General features: G+C 40.3%; 1 protein-coding gene across 1 annotated transcript in view; it reads left to right on the top strand.

Moving 5' to 3' along the window:
• Positions 1 to 25,833, top strand: part of MED27 (mediator complex subunit 27) — a 93,080-nt gene that overhangs the window by 3,727 nt on the left and 63,520 nt on the right. The gene's annotated exons all lie outside the window — the stretch shown is intronic.

Genomic DNA, 25,833 nt, shown 5'->3' with positions numbered 1-25,833 from the left:
TAGCTCTTAACTGTGTACAAGACAGCAGGAGTAAGCAAGAATAATAAATCTGAAAACAGCTGGGGCATTGCAAGACAATTCCTCTCTAAATTATTTATTGGAGTACATGAGCAAGGAAGACTTTCTGGCTACACAAGTACTTGGTAGGCAAATTCTTGTTACAAACTGAGCCAAGTGATCTAATATTATTTAGAATTAAAATGAATTACTACAATGATTTTTGTATGAATAGCACAATAATATTTATACAGCCACTTCTCAGAAGGCAAATGTGTGCTATATCTTCTAAAATTGGTAGAATTCAGCATCAGTAGAAATTTTGGTATGGTTGGAAAATGGGTGACAGGAGAGATTTTAAAGCAGAAATTTGACAGCTGAGAAAATTTTTGTTGTTTGTGTTTCTTGCTGTTATTCAAACTGATTATTGGCACTGAGGAGCAAGTAATTCGCTACTTTCAGACAGAGCCACTTACCATTTATACTTAACTGTATGACAAGTTTAGAAGTTTAAGTCCTTAGTGATTTAATTATTTCTTTAGAATATTATCAAAGTAAACTCTGATGATAATGAAATAGCTCTGGAAGAGTTATTCTAATGGAGCTTTTTATTAACTTAGAGTCTTATGGAGGTTTGAAAAACAGTTTTTTAATACTGGCTTCTGGTTTCAGAAAGCAGAAAGTTTTAGTATCCTGTGCACTCACATAAACATTTCAATTTTCCTGGAGGGAAAAAAACAGTTTTTTTTTTTTTCTTCTAGCTTTGTTACCATTTATTTTAGCTGTAAAACAGAAGTCAAAGATACTATTTCAGTTGTATTTCACAAATTGCCTTATACCTAGTGGTTCTTCAGAATTTTACTACTGTCTTTTCTAGGGTTTGTAATAACCAGCGGGTGTGAATAGCTTGTCCCTCTTTCTAATAACAGATGTTACCTGTGTTGAGGGTAGATACTACTATTAGCACCAAAGACCCTGGTGGTGCTTGTGTAGGTTGCTGCTTAATTCTTCATTGCTAACTACATTTCTTGGATGAGTATTATTTCATTACATCTTTTGGCCACCCTTTGTTTTTGTTATGTGTGCCTGGTGCTTGCTGTTGCTTGGAAGGGATGATTTGGATGTGGTGATTTGTCAATACGCTTTATGCCTGTTCACATTTAATTTTTAATTTGTGACCCCTTTGTGGCTTGCTTGCTTGTATTTTTGATGAGCTGAGATAAGGGCATTTTCCTCTCTCTCTGATTGTTCATGCATTACTGATGGCCTGAATAGCCACGCTGCTGCCAGGGGAGGATAGATGGAGTAGAGTTTCAGAGCTATGGTGCAATTCCAAAAGGACATTCACAAAATACAGGGGAAATGAACGCGCACACAATTTCAGTTGCATGTTTCAATGCATGCTGTTTATTCCTAAAACATGGGGAGCATGATAATAAAGTAGCTTGTAAGGCAGTAATAAGTCAGGTCAGTGATAATAGTTGGGCTATTTCATGAGAAAGAAATTGGTTTTTGGTATATCCAAGTACTGTATGTTTTTAAAAAATGGCTTTGATACATTTTTTAAATTTATTTTTATCTAAAGCTGAAAGAACAATTAAAGGCCTGAAATGGTATGCTTTTAAAAAGAGATCAGAATTTCAAAAATTGTCCTATATAATAGTCTTGTTAAAAGCTGAGATTTTTTTTTTTTTTTTGGTCCATTTATATCAGTATATCTGCTTTGGAATCAATCTCGGGCAGTTTTTGGAGACTGTAGCGATAGTAGCCTTCCAAATACCAGAACATGAAGCTCTTTAATTTGCAGTACTACTACCAGCTTGTTAGAATAGTTATTTCTTCAGATTAACAGCTTTGTTTTGATGGTGGTTCAAGCAAATACCCCATTTTGGTTTGGTGGTGGATGCACGAACAAGTTTTCTGAGTTAAGTAGCAGTGCTGGGAAGTATAGTGAAACTCATACAGACTTTTTCCTTACAGAATTGTGTTATCTTGGCAGCTCTTGTTATTTATTAGCATCTGCTATCCTGATATTTACTTACTGTAGTTTACCCAATAGTTTTGCAGATGGTGAAGTTGTCCATGTAATAGAAGCAGCTGTTTGGGAACTCAACAGCTTGTCAAATGCATTAATTACACACACATGCAGCTGTAAAGGAACTTTACTTTTCCAGGTGTTTAACAGAGCTTAAAAGCTAGAGCTGACACAAACATGAGAAGTTTAAATTGATCTTATTGCAAGCAAGAGCTAAGTGATTTTGTCTTTGCTTTTGCTAGCTGGCTTCTTTTATATATTGGTAGAAATCATACAGGTAAAATAGTTTGACTGGGGGTGCATAGAAGCGTGCAGTAGCTTTGGATCAGTATTTAGGCCGGCTTCGTAGTTATTTTATTTTCTCCTATTTAATTTTATTTAAGAAAAGAGGTTTCCTTTGTTAGGATTGGCGTACTGTTTCCCAGAAGGATCCTTATCTGCCCTCTAATGCAATACTGAGGATATGATATTAGGTAAGACAAAAATGAGCAATCATTTGTACGGGTGATGCGATAAAGCCAAGGTATTCCCTGCAAGTTGGGGCGCTTGCAGAAATCAGACATAGTTCTTTTGATGCAGACCATCTCTGTGTAATAGTTGTAAATCTCAGCTGTTAAATTTTCCGTCCTATGATTATGTCTGAGCAGGTAGAACCCAGGATGACAGTGACAGTTGGAAGGGTTTCTGTTCTGTTCTCAGACTGCTCCTCAGCACTCGACCTGCAGGGTGATGCTGCCTTGCTTCTTCTCACCAGCTGCATACTTCTCGATGGTATTAGGAGGCAAGGAAAACTACAAGGGAAACCAGGGGTTTTGTGGGCAGGAGTGTATTTGTTGATGATGCGATTAAAGCAATATAACATGCGTATCTCATATATAAAATGTTTAATAAGCTTATGCTGGTACGGTTGTCTGACCCAGCTGTAGCAGTCAGGGTAGATGCAGGTTTTTGGAACCCAGGGATTTGAACTCATTCTCTGAGTGGGGAAATATTTTTTTTGTCTGCTGCTTTAGTGAGGTTATTTATTGCCTGTGGTGTATATCTGTTCATCCTCTTTGCCCTTGGCAGAGCATTTGTATACCCTCGCCCCGTGCATGCCCGAGGCAGTGTCTGTTAAGGTGTTCCCTTTGACTCCAGTGGAACAGAAAATGCACAGCGTATCATGTGTTCACTAAGCTAGGCAAATGCTTTTGGAGGGCAGGTTCCCCCTCTCTTAGGGGGTGCTGTCAAGTACTTCATGCCCAGCATTTGAGCTTTAATCACTGCTATAGATTCTGGTAGAGCTTTTTTACTTATTTGAGTGTTGGGTTTTTTGGTTTGTTTTCTGGTGGTTTTTGTCTTTTTTTTTTTTTTCCTGTTTTTATTTGAGGAGAATACACAAAGTGAACCAACTACCAAATTCCACAGGAGAACTCTTTCTGCCAGACTTACAAAACATTGACTTTGTTGGACAGCAGCAAACCAAGCCTTCCCTGAGCTGCTGAGTGACTGCAGTGTTAGGAGTTTCCTTGCCCAAGCGTGTCCTCTACAAGCTGCCTCTCCTATTTTTTTTCCCTTGGTAGAGTTTATTTTCAGACTTCCAAAGAATATTATTAACAGTAGCACAGATGGGGGAAATTTAGAACAATTTTTGTATTGAAGATTTTTGTATTGAAGAGGTGATGTTATCTTCTTTTTTTTTCCCTTGACTTTAACTTCCTGGAAGCACAGTGCTGTACGTTCCAGTGAGCTAGGTAAATGTGTGCTGAATTTGTCTGTTTGCTTTTCTCATATTCCAGCCCTTCTGTAGTTTGAATCAACGTTCGTGGGTATGTTGGTGCTGGTGGTATTGTATTTATTGTCATGGGATGGCACTTAACAATCATGGCAGTGCTGTGTTTGGGAAGGCTGTTGCCTACCACTTCAAGCAGAAAGCAAAAAAATCAACTTTTTAGACTTTGTGACTCTCTGGGTGAGTAGGATTTAGGTCAAATTATTTAATTTACTCATCTGTGACAAGAAGACCATGGCAACTTCCATTGACTTTACAGTATGAGTGGTACTCATACCAAGTGAACAGAAGTGGATAGTTGTTGTCGTGAGTTTGTTTAACTGGCAAATACAAACCTGAAAGAGAGATTACTGTTGATATGCATATTGAAATACATTAAAAATATGTGGATTTAAATTTATTCCCTCATAGCTTCCTCTTGTTTTTCCACATGAATTCAAAATCGAACTGTTAAGATAATTACTGTTAATGAATTAAAATGATTTTCAGTCACATGACAAAACCAAAAAGGAATATATAGTTTTTGTATATTAAATTATCTTGATGGTCCCTGATAAATTGTGTAAATTGTTTGTTGTAGGTCTCAAGAAAATACTAATTAAAAAAATCAATGGAGCCTGTAGAGAAAGTCCAGACTTGTTAGGCTGCCCTTGGTAGCTTAGTATTGATTAGACACAAATATTGAGTTTAATGACAATAAATGCCATTAAATGTTAGCCATAATAGTAGAGGAACACCGTCAAAGCAATTTTTTCTTGTTCTTCCTGATTGTAAAATGAAGTGCTCATTCCAAGGAACATTAATTTTCATTTTTGGATGCGCTCAAACATTTTGAATTTAATGTAGTTTTACAGTAGCATGGACAGTGTAACTGAATTATTGTGCTGGCAGTTGTCTGGAAGCGCAGGCAGCTGGCCAAGATTTTGTCCTTTTAGGACTTTATTCTGTAGGAATGCAGCGTTGTAATCGCCTGGCGTACTGTTGTGTGGAGATCCAGCTGTTTTCTGCTGAGATTTCGTCCACCCTAATTGGGAAAGTGTTCGAGTGTTCTGTAATATCTGTGACATATGTGTAGTATCAGGACAAACTGTCCCCATACCTGGATCAGCTTCTTGCCCAGTGCTTCTGGAGGTTGCTTTTGAAGATGACCTGTGTTTGGTGGGGTAGGAGGAGGAAGGTTTGTGGTGAGTAGGAGCTCTAATGAAGTTACTTAGGGAAAAGATTTGAAGTTGCTAAGTCCTTAGGTTTCATTACAGAAGGGATCAAATGGAAAAAAATAAGAATTGAATTGAAGCTAAATGGCTGCTTGCACAGTTTCTGCCCCAAGAATATTTCCGTAGCTCTCTGAAGAGCATGTTTTACTTTGCTTTGTAGGAGCAGAATCAGTGCTCAAAGAGGGACTGGGCTGCAAAGGCTCTTCTGGATTACCAGGGGAGGACTCCTTTCCTGGCTAGATAAGCCATTGGACTTTATATTCCTGCTGCTGGAGAAGTGAACGATAAACGTCCCTGTGTTTTCTTGTACACAGAGCACAAAATAGGAGCTGGGCCACTTGGATTCTATTCTTGCCTTATTAATTTTTGTTGTAACCTTGAGCAGTATGCATGATTTCTCCGTGCCTCATTTTTATTGTGGATAAAATGGGATAAAACTTAACCTACTTCTCGGGAGAGTTTCTGGTCTAAATGTGTCCCAAGTGCATTGGGTTCGTTGGAGGGAAATGCGCTGTAGATGCCAAGTATTGTATAGTTAGTGACTAATGTTGTTTGCCTGGCAGTCTGGAAGAATGCCCTTTAATGGGCTTTTAATTTTATGTGATTTTAGGCAAATGTTTTGGTGAAATGCCCTTGTTATTCAGAATTACATTAATGTTCCTTCCATTATTTTTTTTTAAATGACTAGGCAACAGGTGGTTACTTCTTTGCCTCCAGCTGCCATGGTTATTAATTACTGACCAGTTGTCTGCATGGAGAGTATTTAATTTTGTTATTGCAGGGTTGATTTTGGTGAGCTGCGAAGATGGGGGTGGAAAATGCAGGGAGTGTGCAAATTATCCTTGATATTACAGTGGTGGTGGAAGAATCACTGGAAAAGTTATGAGGAAGGGAAAAACTGCTCGTAGCTTTTATTCTCCCTAGAAATCCTGCCCAAAGCAGCATCAGGGGCATTAGAGATGGATAACAGCAGCTGTGTCCATCTTCTTGTTGGGAGGGTGCATCTTCCCTCCTCAGCTGGGAGTCCCTGAGATTTACAGCTCTTGCGCCCTGAGTTTCATTGCCTTTTATTACTGGTCCTGAACAAAAAGCTCCAACCCAGGGCTATTCTGCCTAGTTTATTGTAACTGAGAAAATGTTTTTGACAGCTAATAATCGGAACAAAAGGAAACGAAAATTACCAGCCTCTTTTTTCTTTGCATTACTGCTAAGATGCTATGGCAGGTGAGATTTTGCTACACTTAATTCCTTGGCAGGTCAGTTGAGGTTCATTGACATTCTAGTAGACTGGGGTTAGTTTGTTCCTTCAAGAAGAGAAGAGTGACAGTCAGTGCTTTGTCACTTGAAAAAAAAAAAAAGAGACATAATTAGCCTTTGATTCTGGCTTGTTATGTGGTTTTGATGTTTTATATCTGTGATCTTCCCAGAGTTATAATTGTAATAATTCACACTAGGATGTTATTGCGAGATAAGGTTACATGGGTCCAAGTGGAGTTTGCCTTTCTTGCTGGATTGTGTTAAGAGTACATCATTTCAAATCCGAAACAGCCTGAGAGGATGGTAAGGTGTTTTGCTATTGTGGTGCCTGGTGTTTGTTGTTATTCAACAGTATTTTTTAAAGCTCCAATCAAAATAATGCTGTAAGCAGTACTGGTCTCACTTTTCCTAATTATGGGAAGTGATATATCAATACACACGGTTATAAATCACAGCCCCCTTGTCAGCTGGTGGAAATTATTTAATGCTGTGCAACACCTTTATTTGCTAATGAGTATTTGTCTCCTGCTTCTTTGCTAAGTATTAATGTTCTAGCTGTTAGCCAATTTCAGGATGGAATTGACTGATGTTGGTCTATTTTAACCAAAACACTTCTGCCCACTGCCAGTTCTTCCTCCCCTAACTGCTTTTCTCCTCTGCAGGAACTCTTCAAACAGGTCGTGCTGCATGGTGAGCTGTGTAAGTCAGTGATCGCTTCCCCTTCTAAGCTGTGTAGTGCTGTCATCAGACCAAATAGGCTAGAACTACTTTGCTGATATTAATAATGGACTTGGGATCAAACTAAGTCATTGCAGAATGCAGATGAATAAGTCATGGTACTGACATTAGGTTGGAATAAAATGCTTTACTTTTAGAAGCTGAGAATTACAGCAACGATACAATGTACTATCTAGGGATTAATTGAATTATATGGAATAGAAGAATAGGACTGCAGAATTAGAGGACCATTGTCAGCAACCCTCGGAGCCAGCTCTCCTCTGAAATTTGTGTTTGTGTGCCCTCCCTGTGGCTCAGCCTGACTCGCTGCTGGTGATGAAAGCCTGCCTGCGCGTGGTGGCCATCATGAAAGTGCAGAGGGTTTTGTCAGAGACTCCAGCCATCTAATTGCCCCTGCAAAAAGTGCAGCAGAAAGAGAGCATCACCTAACTTTCACTGTCATCCTGAGAGCTTGCTTTTCTGAAGCCTGTATGTGCTTAAAAAATGTGAGTTGTTTATTCATCTAGAAGCATGTAAGAACCAGGCAGGAATTGTTAGCTGTGGAAAACAGCTTTCTTTCATTTCCTTTCTTTTGTTGGACAGAACAAAAACCTTATTTTTAATATTTTAGATTCTCTTGTAAATTAGTACAACTTTCTGAATCTTCTGTGGCTGTCTGTAAACTTGATACATAATGATACATAAAGACTGGACCCTTCTGTATCATTTTAAAATTAATGTTTTTTATGTACATGGCAACATTTCCAGAGGAAAAGAAGGTCCACCTTTATGTTAGCTTCCTTTCTGTGTGGAAGGTTGCACAAAAATTCCCAACAAACAGTTGATTTTATTCTGTGTGAGATGGGAGATTGGACTAGATGATTTTTCAAGGTCCCTTCCAATCCCTAACGTTCTGTGATTTGGGGGATTTCTGTCTTTTTTCCCCCCATCACTTTACATAGTTGCCCAAGTACTTCATTTTATTTTATTGGCTTAAGTTGTCTCATAAGGCATAAACCAGAATCTTACCTAAAATAGTAAGATGTGCCTGTGGTTTCACTTGAGAGAATTTGTTGAGGTCTGGCCCCTGTTATTTGTAGTTCCTCTAGACTAGGTTGTAGGGTTTTAATTGTATGGGAAAACCAATGATGCTTCTGACATACCCCGTTACAGCCCGCAGGTAGGAGTGATAACCGCTTTGGGTTCCTCATCTCTCAAAGGAAGCTGTGCCTCGCTTTCTTTGAAGCGAATTAAAGATGTTTGTAAAGTGTTTGGGGACCTTCATATGAAGGGTATTCAAGGAATATGAACACTAATATAAAATAACTGATAAAGCCGATAAACATCCTATTGGTATTCTTTCTGTGGAAAAGGTTATTTTTGTAGCTTCTAAAGGAAATCAAACAAAATGGAAATTTTAATGATGTCACCCTGTTGCTCTCCGCTATTGTTGTTGTCTGATCTTGCGGTGTGTCTGTTATTTGGGTTTTATGCAGAAGTGCACTCATCTCTAATCTCGTTTGGATTTCTCTTTTGGAGTTACTAAAGCTGATCCCCTCGGTTTGTGGAGGGACTTGATAGTTTGAATTGCATATGAGCAATACTCAGCTCTTCCCCATTGTACCTTGATCAGACTCCACTAATAACTGGGCTACAAAATGTGGAAGTTGCTTAAAAGCTAACAAATGTGAAGATGGTCTGTGTAAGGAGCTGTATGTAATCAAAGTGTAGTTCAGACAACTAGTTTGGATGGTGTGTCATGGAAATTCACATTTGGCAAAAATGTGACAAGGACTTTATGTTCAGGAGCAGTTAATTCTGAGCTTTGACTATTGGAGCTGTGTAACCTGGAAAGTCCATGGTGATTCTTGAAATCTCTAGCCTCTGTACATGTTCCTCAGTGCGTACAGCTTCTTATTTTCCTTGGAGGCAAAAAAATAACCCTACCCTGCAGTAGCACTGTCTTTTTGTGGCTCTGATGCTGTGACAAGTGCAGAATGGGAGTAAGAAATTCCGGACCACGACAGCAGTGTCCTCGTTGTTCACATAGCTGGCTGCTTTTTAGCTTTGATATGAAGGTGTATTGCAGAGGATGTGCAGTTGATCTTAGATGGCCTTTGAGAGAATTTGATGTTTCCAAAATATTTCTGTTAATAAAATGAAATGGGTGATGATTTGAAGAAAGTTGTCTGCTCTCAAAGGTGTAAGCTTTCACTCGTAACATTGGATAAGCCACTTAGGAAGTTCACACTTTGCAGTAGATGCAGTCATTTTACATTCTCCTGGGGGTGTGTGTGTGGGGAGCAGTTGTTTATTTTTGCAGGTGAACTTTATTTCAGATCTGGAGAGCTACCTGACCCAGCTTTTAGGGATACTTCAGTTTTGTGCAGTAGGCTTCTGTTCTGCTTTGTGAAAGAAGCCTGACTCTTCTTTTGCAGAGAACTCAGAGCTGGCTTCACTTCTGTAGTAAAGTGCTGCTGCTTGAGAGCCCCGTGTAGAAGTTTGAGTAGTGCTACAACAGGGCAGTCGGGGGACTGGGAGATGGAGAACAGAGGATAGAGGAGAATACGGGCGTTGCACTCGGAGCTCCTTCACTGCTAACTCCTCTTGTGGTTGGTACCTCTTGTTGGTTTCAGCTTGCATTTAAAGCAGGTAGAGTTGGGCAGTCCTGGAGGCTGCAGCTGAAGATGACTTAGCAGTATGTGCTATCAGCTTCTCTGCCAATATAAGGTGAGCCCATGTCTGAGCAGTTTATTTTATCTAGTTTTAAATGTCATGAATATAAAGCTTCCACTTGCACAAGAAACACAACTGAATAAAGTATTTTAGCCACAGACATTTGTTCAGTTAGACTACGTGTAGGAAAAGATGTCCTCTGGATTAATAGACGAAGATTTAGTGAAAGCTGATTGATCCTACTAGGTGCTGGTCTTTTACATTTTTGATCTTTTCACAGCAAGATCAAAAGGTTTTGTACCCTGAGCAGCAGTTACCTTGTTGTGCTCTGTTGCAAGGTTCTTGGCTTAGTGCGGAGCGTGTAGTCACGCTCTGGTGCTCGCTGAATTTGCTGAGAACTGAAGTGCTCAAGTTAAATGCCTAAAGCTAGTCCGTGTGAGTAATCTGAGAGCTGAAATGGCTCATAACTGTAGTTGCATGCTTGCCTGGTGTCTGTGCAAACTCCAGGGAATGCATTTTTAGCTTGACTTTTTTTTTTATGCTCATGAATTGGCTTGTTCCCAGATAACATTTCTTCAAAGGCACATATGCTGACAAGCTGATAGTAATAACTAATATACTTATTGGGTAGAATTAGTATATATCATTATGTTATGAAAAGGAACGAACATGTTGAAATGCTGAGAATATTTTCAAGATTACTTCAGATTGGGTTGGAGAGCGGAGTACGACGGCTACATTTGACAGTACGTAATAAAATCACAGTGGTCTTTGATGTTCAGATGTAGGCTTCAGAAGAAAGCTGTATTCCAAACCACTGCCAGGCTTGATTAATTTGCCTGTTGTGCTTGGATTTTCTAAGCAAGTTTTTATAACTGGCAGCAACACAGTGTTATAGGTACTCTATATATTTTGTGGGATATTAGACACAAATGAATTATATCTAGATGTGACATTCTACAGTTCTAAAATAAATGTGTTTATTTCTCATTATATGAAATTGCAATTCCTGTGGAAATCGATATTGAAAATACTAAAAGCCTCCTAGGATCGGCAGGCATGCACAGAAAGGAACCGTATACGTGTACTGTTACTCACAAGTGTTGGGTTAAAGTGACTTATTTTAATCTTTTCACGTCATTGGCAATTTAGTATATTTTTCTTGTTGCAAACATCCTGTCACTGCTACAGAAAATGAAGAGAATGGGGACTAGAGCAGAAAAAGTGCTCAGGTGTCTTTTAAAATGTTTTAAGCTGCCCATGGTTTGAAAATATTCAAGAATCTGTGATATGAGCTGTTTGACATTTTTCCTCTTCCAAATGCTCCAAGAAATAAATCTACATAAAGAGCAACTCACTTTTAAAAATGAGAAGAGTCTTTGCGACAGCGTCTGGAATCTCACAGTGTTACTTTATTTCCCTCTTTTGGCTGACCACCATGATAAAACAGCTGAATCAAATACATTCTTTTATGTTTAAAATATATTTTTTGGGTCTTGACAGCTTGTTTCCAGTTTTAGTCTAATTCGGTTTGAAACAGCTGTTCCTAATCTCTGCAAAACAGTTTTTTGATGGAAATCACGACATTCTCAACTACAGCAGTGTTACCGGGCTCTCTCTCATCGCAGAAGTTGGCTTTTCTTTATGTTAGAAGAATTCTCCATTCAGAGAAAAAGCCACTTTTACATCAAATGAGCTGCATTCAAAGAATAATAGCTTCTCCCTCCCCCCAAAGCCCTCTCTCATTGAGGCTGGATGTACATTTCTCTTCCTACGTGACTTTTAAGAAGAAAACATCCCTGTGTGTTTTACCATTAGTGCGATTTTTATTCCCATGTTCCCTGCCTTGCCCATATGCTTTCAGTTGGGTTCTATTTAGAGTTTCCTCTGCAGTTGTCTCTGCGCTCAGACTTAGCGAGCTTTCTGGCTTGCCGTATGGTTCGGTTTTACTCCGGAGTCAAATCTCGTATTTTCAGAATTTTCAATGTAGCATTTTCAGTTTGCTCAGTGCCATGTTTTTTTTTTGGGGGGGGGGGGTTGTTAGCTGCGTTGCTGAGCGCATCTTCCCGAGCTGTTTGTGGGAATTTCACAGATCACAGAACTGACCCCGTCTGTAAGCTCTCTTGTGCCTGAGAAAGCAAAAGGTAACCTTTCCTTTCCAATTTCCTGGGTCTTTTGGAAACCCTAGCATATAGTGTGGTGTGAAGTTAGTAACCTCCCGCAGAAGAGTTTGCTGTCTGGTTGACTTTGTGAACACAAGCATGTGATGGTGCTGTGCATGGACATCTCAAAACATTTCTGGTGGGAAGGAGAAGGTTTCAAGAGTAGCAGGGTTGCCAGGTTCTTCGTGGCTCAGGAAGGACTCCAGAGCTGAATGTCCTCTTCTTTCCTCTCTCCTTAGCTTGCTAGATGAATTTCACAACTCATTTCATTATGCATGTCTTTGTTTTCCTATCTCTACAATGACTGTGCTACCGAATGAGTACTTGAGAAATCTGAGAGAGACTGCAGCGTGCGACGAGTGGGATTGCTGGCAGTTCTGGTCATACTTCTGAGCCTGCTATGGGCTAATACCATCCCGAAGCCTCTCCTGGGTTATTTGTTAAGGCACATTTTATCAGCTGAAATAAAACCTGACATCGAACATGACACAAAAGCTTTACTACTTAAAGAGCTGTTAAATATGTGTTCAGTTCCAAATTCAATGTTTTGCCTGGCAAATACTGTGGAGTGTTTATCATTTTCCCTGAATCTTTTTTTTCCCACAGTCCAAGGAACCTGACGTGGGGTTGTGTTAGGATTAAGTGAGATTACTAGCATCTTCTCTCCATCCCTCTTGAGTACCTTGTATGAATACATCCTAATAACTATTGATATCGCATTCATCCTGCGAGAAGCTGAGACCTTTAGTGTCTGCTGATGCTGCAGTTCTGATGTTGTGTTTTTCTTGCAAGTAAAATCAATTGAGACAAATCTTAGTAACTTTTACAGCAAAATAAAATGACTGTGCCAGGCAGCCATTGAAAGTTTCTTTTTTTAAGTATGGATATGCTCTTAGATCACACATACAGGGTTGTTCCAGCAGAATTGATTGGTTGATCCCCTAGATTTAAAGGTCAACCGTAATCACATTTCGGGAAGATTGAAGAAGATATAAAATTGCTACTATGCTTTTCTGAGTTGTATACCCTCATCTGATGCTCTTTGCTTTTCCCCTGTACATCTTAATTTACTCAGCTGGAGCATCGATACATAAAGGGTCAGCGTGCCTGCTTTGTCTTGTCGAGGAGGGAGCTGGGTAGATGTATGTCCTCCAAGCCAACACCTTCCTTCTGGGAGATGCGAGGCGGATGGAAGGACGCCCCTACGCCCTACAGAAATGGGGAAGACGAATCTCTTTTTCTGTGAGATCTGCAGCATAGCCGACATGTCAGATGTTGTTCAGTTGCCAGAGTTAATGCATCCAAGAGAAGGCATTGTCCCTTCAAAGCACGGCACAGATGGAATGGAGACACTGCACAGCCCTCTGACGGGGTGGACACCTTTGATAGTGGGGAATCAAAAGAGTATCTCATTACTGGTGCTTTATGTGACAGCTTGGTGTTCTGTAGTTCATAGAGACAAAGCAGTTTTGTAAATGTCGTGTTTCAAAATCGTATTTCCATGTAGTAGAAACCATATCTGCATGCAGATGTGACTAAATTTCTTGGTAATTTTTGCAACAACCTGAACCGCAGCAGACTGTGTGAACTAGAGGCAGGGACAGAGGGCATCCAGGGCTTGGGTATAATTCATTTTGCCTGTAACAAAGCAAAAGGAATGCTGAAATGCCAAAGGGATTGGTGGAGAAAAAGGAGTTTTAGTTTAAGCTGATAAATCAGAAGATGTTTATGATTCCTAGAGACTTTTCCTTCGTGACAATTTTGTTACGTTCTGGTTTTGTACAGATAAACTTACTGTTCTTCTGTCTGGGTCTTTCGCAGAGCAACAGAAGAGGAAAAGAGTTTAACATGGAATTGACTAAAATGGCGTGGGAGCTGTTCCTGCACTGGAGGCTACTGCGTTGCCAATGCTTGAGCTAATCTTCAAGCAGGTTTCCAAGTAACTTTGTGCTGCTCTCGTGTGGTTTGCATGTATTTGATGATGGTGTGGCAGTGGTCACGCCATAGCAAGGGTTTTGTAGGGTTAACAGTACACGGAAGGATGACCCTTAAAGAGTTACTTTTGCAACATGCCTGTTGTAGGGAATGCATGAATTATATTATACAGACGTTACTCGTGGCAGGACTCCAGGAGTCCAAATTACCTGACAAAGAACTGTCCTTGGTGCCTTTTCCTGTGCGCTAACTTGCAAAATGCACTAATTCCCAAACGTACCGAAATCGAGGGTTTGTAGCTTTTCTGTAAGCATCCTGCTTTTAAGAGACACTGACGTACAGCACGAGTTGAAGAATGTGCTTGAGTGGACTGAGAAGACATTTATTGTGCGTTTATTGAAGGTGGCCTTTTTCAGAGGCTTGCAGCACTCTGATGGCCTTCTAACTTGGGTGTACGTTTTGCTTTGTCAGCCGCAACGTGAGATGGGGGAAGCTAATGTCTCATGTTCGCTACGCTTGTGGTAAATACGGAAAGAATATTTTCTAAATAAGTAATGGACCAGGCAAAATTTTCAGAGGCTTGCATGATCAGATCAGAGTAGCAGCAAATCCTCTGTGACTCCCTCAGTGGCTGATGGAGTCAAACAGTGCCTTGACTGACTGGTTTGGGTTTTGTTTTCTTGCAAGTTGCTTACATCTATTTATTTTTTAACCCTTGATGGTGTCTGTCCTCAGTAAGAGGATACCTAGGAAACGGTGAATTTTCTAAAGCACAAAGGAGGTGCACGTAGACAGCTGGAGCTGTGATTGTTGTTTTCGCGCCTGTGGTTGCGTGTCCTCCTGATCAATAGATGAGAATGACACCTGAGGGCTCTTCAAAGAGGTTAAAACCAGGAATGTATCGTATGTTCATGAAGCTTCCAGATTTCGGGGAATCATCAGGTTATAAGAGAGATTGGTTTTGTGTGAAAAGAAGTTTGCAAGGTTTTTTTCTATTTTTTTTTATTAAAAAAGGCCTCCTCCCCACCCCAGCAGGAATGTTATACTGCAGCGCTGGCTTTGTTTTTTTCCTCCTATTGCTTTCCCTTCAAATCTCAGGGCTCTGCCTTGAGTTTGGTTGTCCTAACAGCAGATTGTTGTTGTGAATGAAAACATTTTAATACAGGATCCATAAGTTGCCAGCATAAAATACCCATTAGGAAAAGGAAAGAAAAATCTGTATTGTCAAGAGTATTTAAGGAAAGTAGGTATTTAATCAATCTTAATCATTTGTTTCCTTGAGAGGAGCAATACTGGTGGCAGCTGTCATGGTAGGCAAACGCTGTGAATATACACGCTGGTAATTGATTTGCAGGTTCTGTTTAATTCTTGTTCCACAATGTACGATCAGCCTTAAATCCAGAAGAAGAGAAATGTGTTCTGAAAGCATATTCCCTAAAATGAGTTTATTTTAATGCCTGTCTTGATTATTGCCTTAAGGAGCGGCAGTATTTGGTTGTTTACTGAGAGCAGTAACAAAGTTGTGCCTTCATGCCTGTACGAACTGAAGAGAGGGGCTGTCAGCTGTGTTCTAGCGCTGACTTGTTGCAGAGCCCTGCCCTGCGTACACCTTCAGTACGCTGTCACCGGGCTTTGGAAATGCTGCATTTATTTATTTATTTATTTTTAACTCCACTTGTCCCCAGTTGTCTGTCGGTCACTCTGTGTGTCACATTGGTGTATTTACCTGCTTGCTTTTCTCATCTGCAGCGGGATTTGTGTTGGAAATTCTCCCAGAAGTTGTTGCAGCCTCACAGGAAAACTTCAGGTTTTGGAGAACACGGATGGGTAATGGTACTGCGTAAACGGTACCTGCGCTCACATTGCTGAGCCATGGAGACTTTAGTGAGGAAAGTACTTTTCTCTGACTGACGACTTACCTTTCTCCTCTGATAGAAATTAAACCACTTGGCTTTATGGTTGATCAGGGTCCCCCTGTTGTTGCACCTGTATCCTCTGACTCACTGCGAGCAGGTTGTAAGAGGTTCCTGTGGTCAGAGCACAAAATGCTTTGGTCTTTCTGAAAAGTCACAGGCTAAACTTTTAGCTTCATAGAAGTCCTTCCATGACTGGTGCATCTCTTAGGCATGATGGCCTTGAAGTGTAATTCTTTAAGAAAAGTGAAATGAGTTAATTCACCAAGTCTCCCTGATTTTGGTGTGTGCATGTGCACTGAGGGTCTGCAGCCTCTGAGCGTGTCCCCAAGTCTGAAGCAGGACTTTGTGCGAAACCAGCCGGCTGCTCGTCTGCTCCAGTGTGCACTTGCAAACATCCCATGGCAAATATTGGTCTTGTTCTGCCCAATATTAAGTCTTCCTGAAGGAAAACCAAAAAATACAGCCCCCACCCAATGGTAACGCTGCCCCATTGCAGTCTGTACCATCTCCATGGTTTTGAGCCTTCATTATGCAGCTCGCACTCAGCACACTTTTATTTAAAGCAGAGCTAAAAGTGGAACGAAATAGCTGACGTTTGCAGCCGTTCTGTGTGATGCAGGGTTCCCGGGGGGGACGGGACAGGAAGAGGCGGGCTGCTAGTGCTGGGCAGTTTGTGCTCACTTACTTGCACAGAACTATGCAGGTTAGTCCAAAAAAACTGAATTAAACCAAGGAATACGAGCTTACTGAACTGAGAAGTTCTGTTTTACTTACATTTTTTCTTTTTTAATACCCAGAAATGATGGGATTCAGTTTGCAGTGGCTGTTGCAACAGCCAGACAAACCATTGCTACTACGTTCTTGCAGTGTCCCGGTGCTGATCGCTTTCCCGGAGCCATCTCCATATTGCAGAGCCATCTGTTTCCCTTACTGTCCAAGCATTAGGCTCAGTAGTATAAATTACTAACTGCTCCGTGGCTTTTGATTGTTCCCGCTTGCTTAGCGTGCCAGAAGCGAGCCTTTGGCTCTTCCAGCATCATTTATAACTTTTACTTGCTCTTTTATTTTTTTTTTTTAGTGCCTCAGGCAAAAACCTGCGGTTGAATGAATTGTCAGTTGTTCGTGTCCCTAAATTGTTGGCTTGATAAAAATAAACTTTGGGAGGTACATAGGTAGTGTCCTAATTTACAAAAGTATTTGTAGCAAGAGTAGTAGAAACAGGTTAAAACATCCTGTGGATTTTTTTGTTGTTTTGTTTGTTTTTTGTTTAACAAAAATCGGGAAGTGGGATTTTTGCTTCTGCCAAGCCTCCTAAATCAGCTGGATGCTTCAGAGTTTCCCAGCCCAGGATAGAGGGACAGTTTTGATAATATGCCTTAAAATGAATTGAACAGCAGGGAGGACGTTTCTTCCCTCTGTGTCTTACGGATCCAGTGCCCGACAGCTCCCATCTTGGTGCAAGACCTTTGGGTCCCTGGAGCATCCGACGCCTCCCGAACTGCTGTGGCTGTCAGTGCACAAGGTACAGGAGCAGGGCATGGGGCTGCTGCCCTTCTGCGGGGGTCAGGCTTTTGTCAAGAGACCGAGTAATTCAAATAATTTTTAAATCCTGATTTCACCCCCTCCCCACCGGTAATGGGAAAAAAATCATAAAAATGAGAAAAAGACCAGCAGTGTCTGTATGTTCTGACTGACATACCATCACGGCTTGTAGGCAGTTGTGCCTTCGGTAGAAAAGGGGGAAGTAGTTGAAATGATCACAGAAGTTGGTCGTATGGTTTGACAGAGGAAATGCAGTGCTCAGACAGGTGAAAGCATATAGAAGACGTTTCTATTAGTACCTTGTTAGTGCCCCTAACTTACCTTCCACTAAATACACCAAGTAAGTCCCTGTGGCCAGCCACGCTAAGTTTCTATTCCTTTTTTGTGATGGTCACCTAAAGCAATGCATTAAATGTTGGCAATTTTTACTTCATTAATAATGAAGCCCACACAGCAGTGAGAGGGCTGTTTGCTTGGTGCCTTAAACTGGGGAGCAGGGGAACTGCTGTTTTGTGACCCTCTGAGATTTTCGTGGTGGTTATCAGGATATAGGAAGAAGGCCGGTCCAGATATAGATGGAGCTGGGTTAGACGGTCAACAGGAAGGGGTAATTGTGTTATCGAAGAGTGCCTGCAAGACAGCTGAGGCATGAGAAGTCAAATGTATGCCAGTCTCTTTTGAAATCCATAAAAATTAATGATTTAGCTTTTCCTGTGGTTTTAACCCAGTCCCACAGCAACTTAAAAACGGCTCAGTCTCAAAGTTAAAGCTCTTTTGGTAACACCAGTGCAAATTCCTAGCTAAACAAGGAATTTGTAGTGTTTATTGTTTCCAAAGTGCAACGTTTCAAATTCTCCCGTGGCAATTAGTTCTGTGAGTATCCTAGGGCTTGGAGGAGGGGGGTGTTTGTGCTGAATAGTGCCAGCTGCGAGTCTGCTCTTCAGAAACTTGGGGTTGGCCCCGAGTATCATCGTCTCTCCCTCCTCTCTTCCCATTTTGCATCCAGTAAAGAGAAGCATATGCTTTCTTGCATCAGATACATTGGTGTTACCTTGTGAAGCATGACAAGGTCAGACGTTTGTATGGCAAAAAGCAGAAATCTCAAATTATCTTTGAGCTATCTCAGACCTGCTTTTTTCTGTGATGTATGAAAGATTTCCATGATACACACGGTTAAATTTCCATTCATGTAGGTATGCATGTGCTGATGCTACATTGCTGTTCCTGAAATTGGTACTGTTATATTATTAATATTGCAGATCATGCCAAGGAGGTGTCTTGAATTTAATATAGAACATAAGAAGCCTTGCCTACCGAGTATGAAAATCTCAAATTGGAACTGAAGATGCTATAAAAATTTAAAGGCGACAAGGTCAGCCTGAAAATTGCATATTTTAAAAGCAGAAAATCATCTATTTTTAACAACAAATTTTCTTACCTCTTAGTACTTTTACTAATAACATTTTCAGTTTTTAAACCTTGAAAATGGTTTTAAGCCTTATTTTAATTGTACAGCTATTTTGTTACTGTTTGTTAGGTGCCTGTTAAATCTGTGCTCTCTGGTTGAGAGACATGAGAACTGATTAAAAGCATTTGGGTTCATGTGCTCCCTCTCTATGATCAAACAAATTCAATTTATACCTCTCACAAAAGAAAAGGTAACGGATGAGTCGCTTGTTTTGTACCAGCGTCTTTACGGGGTGGGGGATGGAGACAACAGGGTTCTTCATTTTAACGAGGAAATATGGTATTTGAATATATATATTTGATACATATTTGTTTCATATTTGAAAATGGAAGTTATTTCAGACTGCAGTGATGAGGTGCTTGGTGTAAATGCTCAAGGTAAGGAAGCACTGGAGAGAGATAGTACGAGGCTCTCCTTCCTTGGAAGACTTGAGTGGTGAGCACGCGTGTTCTTTTTTTCTAACTATGTTTGCTAAATTCTAAAGACAGAAGTAGCTTATGTTAGGTAAGAAGCAAGACTAAATGGTCGCGAAGGTTCTTTTAGATTGACTTAATATTTCCTCAGAAACTTGTGCCAGGATCGAATCCAACTGTCCAGGATCTGAACCGTAGTATAATTAATTCTTCTTTCTACTGGGCTCGCTAACTATATGCCTTCTACTTTGGGGTCTTAAAATGAGAAGGGTCAGTATCCATGAGGACATGCTGTCCTCCAAAGCATAGAACCTCATTTGAAAGTTCAGAATCTCAGTTTTTAACATAGTTTCAGTGTATAGGTAGCAAGGTGTGCTTCAGTGCCGATTAATGGCTGGTCAAGACAGGAAGTAATGGTGAAATGCTGCTGACTCCTCCTTTATTTCGAGTGGTAGAAGTGAGATGTAAAGATTCCAGCCTTGCTCACGACCCAACTTAAACCTCTTTGGGCTACTTTGAAGAGTTGCTGAGCACCTGCCTGCTGCTATTGTTTGTAGGAACTCTGCGCCGCTCTACTCCCAGCGTGAGTGGAATAAGAATTCTGAAGGCAAACTTAACAATATTTGTAAAGCAAGATAAAGCAGGAAAACATCTAGAAGACATCTGAGAAGATAAGTGTGGGCACTGTGAGAAATACTGTAAATAACATTTTGTGCATGAAAAAGGGTACTGAATAACTGCCTGTTTCACCCATGCAATCCTGCAGACAGTGGTAACTTGAGGTCCTTTGGAAAGAAGTGTGTGATCACTCCGAATCCTCACCAGAAGCAGACTGATTTAGATTGCATGGGCAATATCAATTCAAGCATATCCTAGTTATTGAATGCTTCATTTGGAACCTGAATGATTTTGAATGTAACATTCTTAGCATATGTAACAATACATGAAAAATCATTTCTCTCTTCTGAATGTTGGCCTTTAAATATGAAATGTTTCTTGGGTCAGCACAAAAGCGCAGATCTCACTATAAAGGGCGTGCTGTAAATGCCTAGATAAATACAATAAAAACCTTTCTGGAGGGGGTTTCTTCCTTTTGGTGCCAGTGAGAGAGAAGGGTAAATAAAATAATTGACATGCCCTGTTAGCTGTCAACCAAGTTTCATGTGGCATGTCTTTCCTTTGGCATGCATATAGCAGCAGCGCATTTTAGCACCTCGCCTACAGCATCCACCTCCTGACAGCAACACTTGCCAATAGAAAAGCATTCAGCACTTCATTATTTCTACAACCTGAGTGCATTTGCAAATTAATTGATGTGTGGGAGGAAAGGCATCTGCTATTGTAGAAGCCCTGAACTATTGCAGTAAAACTAGAAATGAACTGGTTAGCTGTAGTGAGCTGGTATGCTGTTGCAGGTGTTGAAGCCTCCACTAAAGTGGTGTCCTGACCATTTTTATTGCTGTCCTGATACATTCTTTTGAAAAAGAAAAACTGCTCACTGAACAATAAACAGGGAAACAAATAGCATGATAAAGATAACAGATAATACCACGTATACTTATGTATGGGTAGTTAGCAAGTGGTTTTATATTTCTTGCTGGCTCAGCACCAAGAGAGTTTTAATTAGGCCTGTAATGAATGACTAGGAGCGTTTTAAAGGCTATTAATCTTGTGGTATGATTGAGTTAATTACAATATCATTACAAGCTCCCATGAAAATAATACGAAGTGTATTCCATTTGTTTTAATCCTAAAGATCTTTGTGAGGTTCCACGAGCTTCATCTGAAATACTCCTACTGAAATCTTCTATGCTGACAGAGAAAACTGTAAAACCACTTTCTGTTGCATTCCACCAAATGTTTCTGCTCAGTGCCTCATCCATCCTGTTCCCATTCCGGGGCTTTCCAAGCTGCTGCTGTACCTGCAAACTGTGGGTAACTTCCTGCACTGGAGCTCGTCTCTTGTAGTGTTCATTGCTGTAGTGTTTCCTTGTTTTTCTGATTTCTGGTCGGTTAGCTTACCCGAGCGTGGAAGATGAGAATGTGATCTATTTTCAGAAATAAAGATTCCAGCAGCTTTTGAACTGTTACTCTTTGTGCTGCGGTTCAAAAAAAAAAAAAAAAAAAAAAAAAAGTGTAGCAAAAGAGGTGTTTTTGCAAAGCATATGGCTTTTACACTACTTCAGACTACAGTAAGTTTTGGATTTGGTTGTAAAACAACTCTCTGCTTTTTGCACTCTCTAGTCAGAGTGTGACATCTTCAACAGATGGACAGATAAACTTTCCATAATCCATGCCTTGCCTTTCAGAAGAGGAGATGAGATTCTCATTTGTAAAAGTTGTTGAGGAAAACCTCGTCTGTATAAGTCTGTTGTATGCTTAGATGTCAGGGTGTGAAAACTTGATGGATCCGCAGCTAAGCACTAGAGTTATTGATATTTTTGGGGCTCTTTCTGCTGCTGCTGCAGTCAGCCCTGCCTTTGCACGTACTTCAAGCGTTATGGATCATTTGCTTTATCTATTTTCAGAACCCTGTGCTTAATTGTGGAACAAGCATGTTATTCAAATCAGCTTTCTCCCTGTTTTGGTTAACCTATGGTCTTGTTTGCTTCGCGTAACCCTGCCTTATCCGGATTAGTTTGGTCTAGTATTTTGAATTCTGCCATCAGGAGTCATTTCCAACCTTAATTAGCCCTGCCAGGATGGTAGAACCGCCTTTTTTCTTTCAGTAACTTTTCTGGTCACACTTCTATATATTCCATCCTCTTGACTATTACAGATTTTGTAAATAGTTTAGAAATGCCAGCCAGTGATGTATGAGCCTCTTTAACATTTCTTTGATTTATGTGCACTGTGCAAAAAAAAAAGCAGAGGAAGCATATTATCCTGGAGAAAATGTTGCCAGTCTTCAGCTTTTTCAGTCTTAGTTAAAAGCTACACTTTTATCAATCAAACCTGATAGTTTCTGTTTTCATTCCTAAAACCATAACTTAACTCTTTGAAGTCTAAAGAAATAATTTGACTGAGATTTTTATAAGTACCTATTTTTTAATGCCCGGCTTGAAATTTCTTTTAACCCGATTTTTTCAAAAGTGGAATTTTACATCTGTTAATCCGATCATCTAAAAGTAGAGACATTCAAAAATCACTAAAGGTGGGGAGTTTAATTTTTTAAATAAAGTTTGGTCATATTTTGCCATTTTTAATGGTGCATTGCACAAATTGATGTAGTAAAATTCATTTTGATGTCTAGTGCTGGGGAGTAAGATTTCCTTACCTCGAGTGCAAATGACAAGGACTGCAGGTTTATGGTTATCCAGCTTCTTGTCAGTGTTTAATTAAATGCAGAATGTTAATTTTGCTCAATTCTATGTAGCCATAAATGGCTACTGTGAAGAATTAAAGGAAGTTTACAGGTACTGGCTAATGGTGATATTGTTTTAGCTGGAGAAAATTTGCTCCAGGCTCTCCAGGAGGAGGAGCGCTCTGCTGCTGGTGATCACCGGAATTGCTGCATCACCCAGGAGTCAATGTGAGGTTGAAAACCAGGATTCAAATATGTACCGTTCATTTTTGAACACAGAAAACTTGACAGAAAAACTCACTTTTAACTACTCCATGGCAAAACAGTTTCAGATTTTGTTGGCCATTTCATTTCAACGTTCTGCTTGCAAATGCCTTAGTTGTGGTCATCTCCAGTAAGATTCTAGACGTTTCTATTCTGGGTTGACTGTGATGTTATAAAGGGGGAAAACGTTAGAAGGGATGGGGTGGGAATCTCAATTATCTTTAACTGCATATGACAGTGACCCGGACTGGTTGTTCTTTTGTCTGAATGCTTTCTGTGGGTTAGCTTCTGCTGCCTTGAAAAGAGTATAAATTAAACTGGTCACAAATACTCTAAAGCTATAGCAGGAGTGTTCATACAGGGAAAGAGGCTGCATACGCTGTTCTGAATCTTAACTGTTGCTTAAAATTTTTATTAGTTGTCCTTGCTAGCTGGCAGGAAATTGGCTTCCCAGCAACATCGCGTCGTGATGCCTACTAGATGTAAGGAAAGACAAGTTCGTGTTTGGAGTGCAAAGAATGAACAAGAAAACTGAGCAAAAAAAATCAAGAGGCGAGGTGGCTTTTTTTTTTCTTCTCTTCTTTTCTGCTTTAATGTATTAGCCAAAGTAACCATGTAAGCAAGAATTATCTCCTGCTTCGGCAAGTTCAGCCAGAACAGCTTAAAGAGTATTCACACAACCCCTTCTGCTGCTGTGGAAGTGTGATAATCTGCAGTAGAAGTGAGCGGTAACATCTGGCGCAGCTTTGCAGAGCGCATCCATCTGCCTGTGGCATACCTGTGTCAGGATGAACTGTAAGCTGGAGTTCGGCTCTTCGAGCACAACTTCCTCAGGAAGGCCACGAGAGACCGCATGAAGCCAGGTTTCAGCCTGCTGGAAGAACAAAACATGGCTAGGCTGACAGCTGTAGGCTGATACTCGGAATGGGGGTTTGCTAGAATAAATAAATTGTGCATTTTAATTATTGTGCGAGTGACCAAAGCTAAGGAAAGGCACTTAACAGTAGTTAAAATAATTAAATTCAGTGTATTAGGTAAAAATACATGAGTGGTGCTAGTGCAGGGTCATTTCTGCTGCATTGCTCCATCTACTAACAGATGTCCCTCTTGTGTTCTTGGACTGTCTTTCTTCCCTTTGCCTCATTGTGCACTTTGGACTGGTTAGATTTGCATAAGCTTTATACTGACATAGCTGCCACCTGAGCCCCTGACACCAAAGATTTAGTGTAGGGCTTTAGAAGATAATAAGTTTAGCATGAGAGCAGTGTCTTCAGTTCAAAGTTCTGGTGGTTTTTTAAGGAATCACAGCAGCACTGGGGCAGATACAAATTGTGTCCTTGTTCAGTCCTGAGTTTTAATGATGACTTCTTCCTGCTACAGATTATTTGCCCTATGCAAGTCTTGTTGTCAAGAATTTAGGTTTTCCGTCAAATATTTATTGGTCAAGTGCATTTCCTTGGATCTTTAGACTTTAATGAAATCCATGAAGCGAACACACAGGTGTGAATAGATGTGAATGTATCAGAGTGACCCCATGTCCGTAGTAGTGGGCTTGACCACCGCTGTACCAGCTACTGTCCTTGAACTCAGGGTTACTTGCAAATACTGTTTGATGATGAATGAGGTTTTGTTGTGTCGTTTACATGCAGGATGCAGTATAATAATTTTATTCTGCTTTTTGTGACGCTTTTACATGTCTGGGTTGTAGTTACATATCCAATGAAATGCCAGTTTATTTCCATTTAGTTATATTTCAGGAAATACTTATTTTCAAAGCCTTCAGAACACTCGTTTACAAGCATCTTAAGCTTGAAATAATTCTTCTGAAGAGGTAAATAAGGTTGTATGCAGCCCTAAATTATGATTACTCTCGCGGTGTCCGTTTTAAATTCAAGATCCCTTTGAACCTCGGAGCCTTTGGCTGCGCAATGTCCTTTTGTGTTGACGTTATTCAAAAAACTTGAATATGTTACTGATGTAGGTATTAAATGTATGCCAAAACACTTTTTAAAAAGATCAAACCTGAGGGGGAGGAGTGGCTTTTGCAGAGACTTGGAACAGTGCAGCTGATTTTATTGGCAGCGAGGATGCAGATGCTGAAGTTTTGACCAATTTCTTCAAGAAAGTGCCAAATTTGCGCTCTCGGCATGGTAAAAAGCCAAAGACTTGCAAGCAGTATTGGAACGAGGGAACATTGATGCAGTCATTCATCAGCAGAACTTCAATGTTTTTGGAAGAACAATATGGGATGAACACAATGGGCTGAAATCTGACACTAATTAAAACAGTGCTGTTAGCGAAAGTATGAATCCAAAGACAAAGAAATAAAAGATACAGGGAAGACAAGGCATTAAAACGGTGAAAGGTATCGAAGCTTTTCCTACTATTGCATCATGTAAATGCATGTCACAAGTTCTTTTCCAATTCCTGAGCCTCGGGTGGAGAGACCTAAGGGGGAAGCAAGCTTGCCCGTGCAGGGGCACGTGTAGGTAGGTAGATGTCCGCAAAATGCTCCGCGTCTGTTGCGTTACTGGCCAGAGGAGGCACTGGCACTGTGCATCTCCATGCAATGCAAATAAGAGCAGTTGCATGCAAGAGGCTTTTAACAGAAGTGCGAGCTCATTAGTTTCACAGCTTAGTTGGATCAGGGAATTCAGGAAAAGAGGGAATGACTTTTGTACAGGGATTTAAAAAAGAGGGAAATGGGGGTAGCCTTTGTTCCCATCGTGGATGATCGGTATTTGTTAAAATAATCGCATAAACTAGAAAGTGTTTGGGGGAATAAATGTTTTAAAAAATAATGAAATAGAACAAAGTATCCTAATTAAGTTGTAAACTAGAGCAAAAGCACAATGTCTAGCTTTCCTAATAATTGAAAAGCCTGCAGCCCAGTTCAACAAGAGGAAAAGCAACACGTAAATAAATTGGAGACTCTGTTCTTTTGGTTTATTGATGCTGTTCTGGCCAAGTTAAGAATTCAGCCATCCTAAAATGATCAAACGTTGTTTGGAAAAAAAAAGAATTTCCAAACCAGCCTCATTATCTGAGACAAGCTTAAAAAATATCAATTAAGGTAGTGTAATTTCTCACTTGCCTGCTTTAGTTTGCAGAGATGAAACTGTGGGAGTGTCCTGCTTGCTTGCTTATTGCTCTTTTCAAAAG

Source organism: Oxyura jamaicensis, chromosome 17 (genome assembly GCF_011077185.1).
Source record: "Oxyura jamaicensis isolate SHBP4307 breed ruddy duck chromosome 17, BPBGC_Ojam_1.0, whole genome shotgun sequence".
NCBI lineage: Eukaryota > Metazoa > Chordata > Aves > Anseriformes > Anatidae > Oxyura > Oxyura jamaicensis.
This window is presented reverse-complemented; position numbering and strand designations above follow the sequence as displayed.